General features: G+C 35.9%; 1 pseudogene; it reads left to right on the forward strand.

Moving 5' to 3' along the window:
* Window positions 1-4,765: 4,765 nt before the first annotated feature.
* On the forward strand, window positions 4,766-5,292 carry LOC128584335 (high mobility group protein B3-like; annotated as a pseudogene).
* The last annotated feature ends 323 nt before the right edge of the window (window positions 5,293-5,615 follow it).

Genomic DNA, 5,615 nt, shown 5'->3' on the forward strand with positions numbered 1-5,615 from the left:
AGGAAGGTTGGCTGAATGTTACAAATATCTTTTTCTGTGTAATTGCAAAATACAATTGTTCTTCATTTCCTTCTGGTTCTTAGACTTGTGTGTTTAGAGTAGCCATCTGTGCTGAGACTGGGCCACAAAGTCGTTCAACTTTAGATTTACACTCCAGCTTGGAAATTCTCAATTTTCATACTTGTGAAATTTGAGGAAAAAAAGCAAGCAGAGGAATTGTAACTTGGATATGTGGATTCACTGAGAAAGACTGGCAGCTGTTGGCTCTCGTCACCAATTACTTGTGTATGATTCAATCCAAGTGACTTACTTGTGGCTATAAAATGAGGTGATTAGTGTAGACAATTTTTTTAGGGACTTATTTGATGCTAATGCTCTATAATCATCTTTCACTAATGGTCAGAAGGTTAAATAGTTAAAAAAAAAAAGACATATATTTATGGTACTCAAAAGACAGAGTCTGTCTCAGCTAGCCCTTTAAGAAGTATGAAATATCTTGCCTTTCTAATCTCCGATTCATAGTTGGCCCCTTTTGCTACCAAAAGTTTGGCATTTGTGTCAGAGGCAGCATTAGAAGAATGAAGACAAGTGGTTTCAGGAGAAGGAAAGAGAATTTATTAATTTGCCAGCAAATGAGGAGGTTGTCAGACTCCCATCTTCATGGGCCAATACTCTGCCTCTTAGCAGAAATACAAAGATTTTAAAGAGGAAGTTTTCAGCTTCAGTCCGCTGCTATTTAGCTATAGTTGAAGGTCTGATTTATTCCACCTTGGATTAAGACCAGCGGTTCTCAACCTGTGTGTCACCACCCATAGGAAGTGTATCAACTTCCGTGGCATTAGGAAGATTGAGAACCACTGGGTTAAGATAATCTGTGACCTCCATTGGCACAATTCCTTTGAGCCATCTCCTGTGGCATGAAGAGCAAAGGACTCTCCCCTTCCCTTCCTATCCACTGGACTGAGGCAGGGATGTAGGTTTTAATTGCAAAAAAGAGTGGGGGATGTTTTAGAGAGACAGAAAAAAAGTATACTCTTTTTTGGGCCATTCACCCTATTACATTTTACCCCATATTCAGAATCTCAGTGCGCTTTTACTATTCTACAGCTGCTACATCCCTTCTCACTGTTCACCCTAAGTGTGCCCATCCAGAACCACACTGAAGGTATCACACCACCCTTCCTCTAGCAAAGCCAATCTGTCAGTCTTCTCACTTACAGAAAAAATATCTTCAGCCCCTTGGCATGTGGAATGAATCTGGTCAGTCTTTTCATTTAAAGGTAATTACACCTGCAATGTATTTATGCATTATATTTATCATCACCAAGAGCAGTGTTATTTTAAGTAGCCATATGGGGTATTAACTGAAATATAAAACTTTAGTCAAAAGGAAGAGATATTGGTAGAAATATATAGATGATCAGTCATCTTTCTGGAAAATTTCCAAAGGTAACTCATTGCCTTTTTATTCATTCGTGAAGCAAATTATGTACACTTTCATTAATATGTGAAATCTTCCTTCTGCCCTTCATAGAATGTATATTTTGTTTTCCTCAACATCAGTGTAAACTGAAGCATACACGCCTACTTAGTCTCATATATTTATTCATTCATTTGCAAATATTTATTGAGTACTCTATGGATAAGAAATCATGATAAACACCTGTTAGGTGTTTGACTGTGTTTAAATTAAAAATTAAACCAAATTTTAAGGGTGAGGAACTTACATCTTGACCAGATTTGAAAGGTCTCTATTTTAAAATCAGTCCAGGGTGGGTGTTAAAATCCACAGATTGTAGATAAAACCTTTAGCAAAATAGGTATTCTGCAGTGAGCTTAAATAATACCCTTGACCTTCATTCACTGAGCAAAATATTCAGCTAGAAGTTTGTCACAATTCTAATATCCCTGCAAAGATGAGATGCATGAATCACACAGCAATACAATCAAAAAGGCAAGGAAACAAAGGTATGTTTTATCCTGATTGATTTTCCTAGCTTAAATCCAATCACTTTCATTCTTTCACTTCCTTTCACAGAAATGAGTTCCTTATTTTTTTTTTTTCTTTTCAAAACTAGCTGGCTGCTTAACACCCCATGTGTAGCTAGTATTAAACTCTATCTCTTTGTAATTAGTGTTTGTGCTCAGAGCAATTAATTAGAATACAGCATTAGCCATGTTTGTACCTCCCTCAAGAAGCTAACGGAACAAAATGCTGATGTCTAGAAAAAGAATTACTTCACCAACTTTGATTAATTTTCTGTAAACCATCCTCAAGCAAGCACATCAATAGACATAACACTTTATGCCCTCATCTCCCTTCTGCATTTTGTAGTTGGTGTTGGGACCAGACAGTCTTCATGGGTATGTATAATTAATTTTGAGCAGAGGGACTAGTATAATAGTTTGGACTGACCCTTCTAGTTTATGGTTTCAAAACTTTCTCTAAACACATCAATCTAGCCATATTTCACAATTAAAGTACAATCTATATACAAGAAACAGATCAACTGTGAGCAGACATATAACATTAACAGCTAAGATTAAATGAACACTTACCATGTACCAAAAAATATACTACATATTTTGCATGTATTAAATCAGTATAATAATACTACAGGGTAGGTACAATTATTATTCTTTTTAGGTGTTTGTGGAAATTAGGTACAGAGAAGCAAAATAATTTAGCAAGGAAGTAGCAGAACAAGAGTTCAAAATCAGGGAGTCTGAGTCCAGAGCTCATGTTCTGCAAAAACCTTTCAGCACACCACTGAACAGGCCTGCAATAATACCACACTGGTGGAGAGCAAGACCGACGGGCTCAGAGAGGGACATACAGGCTGTCTTCCTGGGACAAAGGGGAAAGGGGAATGCAATGCCTCTAAAGACAGGTCTCTGAGTTGGGCACTGCAGGTATCGCCCTTGGGAAAGGAAAGTGCACAAAGAGAAACTGGAGAAGTCTAGGAAAGGAATTCTTCTTACAGGACCCCTGAGAGATGCAAACACCCACTATGGCACTCTGCTTGCTCAGGGCCTCTCTCAGCTGTTGGTGAGTCCTCATGACAACCAGGTTTGTGTTCTTTGCTGAAGGATGAGACATCTCTGTGCTGTTGACTATTTGGAGGTGCAGATTGAATCTGTAGGTTATTTTGAGTAAAATTGCTACCTGAAAATATTAGGACTTGCAATCCCAAACACAGATCACCTGTAAACAGAGATAGATTATTTGTCAAATCTGAATGCCATTTGTTTCTTTCCTTTTCTTCTTCTTCTTTTTTTTTTTTGTCTTCCTAATTGCCCTAACTAGAACCTTCAATAAAATGTTAAAAGGAAGTGAAAAGAACAGGCATACATATGTTGTTATTGAATTTAAGGGGAAAGCACCTAGTCTTTGACCTTCAAGTATTTATGTTACACGTTTCATAGATGCCCTTTATCCTGATGAAGTTCCCTTCTTTTCCTGGTTTATTGAGTATATTTTACTTTCACTTTTTTAACCATGAGGGACTATTGAGCTTGTAAAGTTCTTTTTCTTCATCTTTTGGGATATCCATGTGGTTGTACTCATTTATTCTACTTATGTGTGTATGATGCACTACAGTAAGAAATTTTCACAGTTTAAACAAATCTTGCATTCCTGGGATAAATCCCTCTTGGTCATGATGTGTAATTCTTTTAATGTTACTGGATTCAGTGTTAGGAATTTTTTGAGGATTTTTGCATTTTTTTTCATAAAGACAGTGATATCTTTATTTCTTGTGATGTCTTTGTCTGGTTTTAGTATTGGGGTAATACCGGCTTCATAGATTTAGCTGAGATATTTGAGTTTTTGAATTGGCTCTTCTTATGAATATAAGCACTTATGAGCTGAATAAAACGCAATCCCTTACTAACTAGTAACTCAATAAAAATGTGATGAACTGAATTGCTCTGGCTATACAGAGGGCAATATCTATTATAATTTTCTAACAAATTATGAGAGAATGGATTATTGTCTTCTCTCAGAATAGTCTTAGGTTCTTATTCTAAAGTTTATGAAACTATGAATATCCTTGATTTTATGTTTGTTTTTAAACAGAACTAACTAATAATTTGTTTTGCTTTAATTCAAATTCTAGCCCTCTTGGGAATTTTGCATGTTTTATAAAATGCCTTAAAGTTTAGCAAATATTTTGACTTTTTCTGTGATTTTATTTTAATTTGCATTAATAAAAAAAGGTATTCACAAAGCAAGGAAGACACATTATAATGAACCTGCGTATCAATGTAAATATAATTTTAACAATTTAATTTTTAAATTATTTTAAACATCCACATGATACTTGGACAATTCTTCAGTGTTATAAAGAATATTATAGTGAAATAATCCATTTATCTAGCCAAAAATATATTATCCACCTATTATTCTCAGATGAATAAAATATAAACATTAGGTTGAAGTTATCTGTCCATAAAGTGACATGAGATAATTATTATGATATGTTCTTGCAAAGAGAAAAGTCTACCAAATATAATTAGTGTGATCAAATTGACTTAAAATGGATAGAAAGGATACACACACACACATACAATCCACATCTCTTTTCATATCCAGCTGTTAGACTTAAGAATGATGATTTAATATGTTCTTTTATCATTGTTCTCCCTAGAATTCCATTCAAATATAAACCAGTCACTAATGTGAAAAAAATAAAATTTTAGATTGGGAAAAGGAAAATATTTTTTAAAGTGTTCATCTTGGAGACTAGTGAGTAATACAATCAAGATGGCTAAAGGTGACCCCAAGAAACCAAAAGGCAGGATCTCTGCCTATGCCTTCTTTATGCAGACATGCAGAGAAGAACGCAAGAAGAAAAATCCAGCGGTCCCTGGCAATTTTGCAGAATTTTTCAAGAAGTGCTCTAAAAGGTGGAGGACAATGTCTGGGAAAGAGAAGTCTAAATTGATGAAATGGCAAAGGCAGATAAAGTCCACTGTCATCAGGAAACGAAGGATTATGGACCTGCTAAAGAGGGAAAGAAGGACCCTAATGTCCCCAACATGCCATTGTCTGGACTTTTCCTGTTCTGTTCAGAATTCTTCCCAAATTTTAAGTCAACAAATCCTGGTGTCTCTATTGGAGATGTGGCAAAAAAGCTGGGTGAGATGTGGAATAACTTAAGTGACAGTGAAAAGCAGCCTTACATCACTAAGGCAGCCCTGCTGAAGAAGCGTGAGAAGGATGGTGCTGAGTATAAGTGTACAGTAACGTTTAATGACGCAAACGGTCCCACTAAGTTGCCAGGAAGATGAAGAAGAGGAGGAGGAATAGAAAAACTGTTTGTCTCTTTGTGAAGACCTTAGAGTTGGGGAGCGCCGCAAATGACACATCTTTTATTCAAGAAATATCTATTGCCCTCATTAGGTTTAATCACAAAATTTGATCACAATCAAATTCATTTATCCATCCAAAAATATATTATCCAAAGTGCTCTAGAAATTGTCAGTGGTTTACATGAAGTGGCCATGGGTGTCTGGAACACCCTGAAACTGTATCAAAGTTATACATATTTCCAAACATTTTTAAAATGAAAAGGCACTCTGGTGTTCTCCTCACTCTGTGCAACTTTGCCGTT

Source organism: Nycticebus coucang, chromosome 4 (genome assembly GCF_027406575.1).
Source record: "Nycticebus coucang isolate mNycCou1 chromosome 4, mNycCou1.pri, whole genome shotgun sequence".
Classification (NCBI taxonomy): domain Eukaryota; kingdom Metazoa; phylum Chordata; class Mammalia; order Primates; family Lorisidae; genus Nycticebus; species Nycticebus coucang.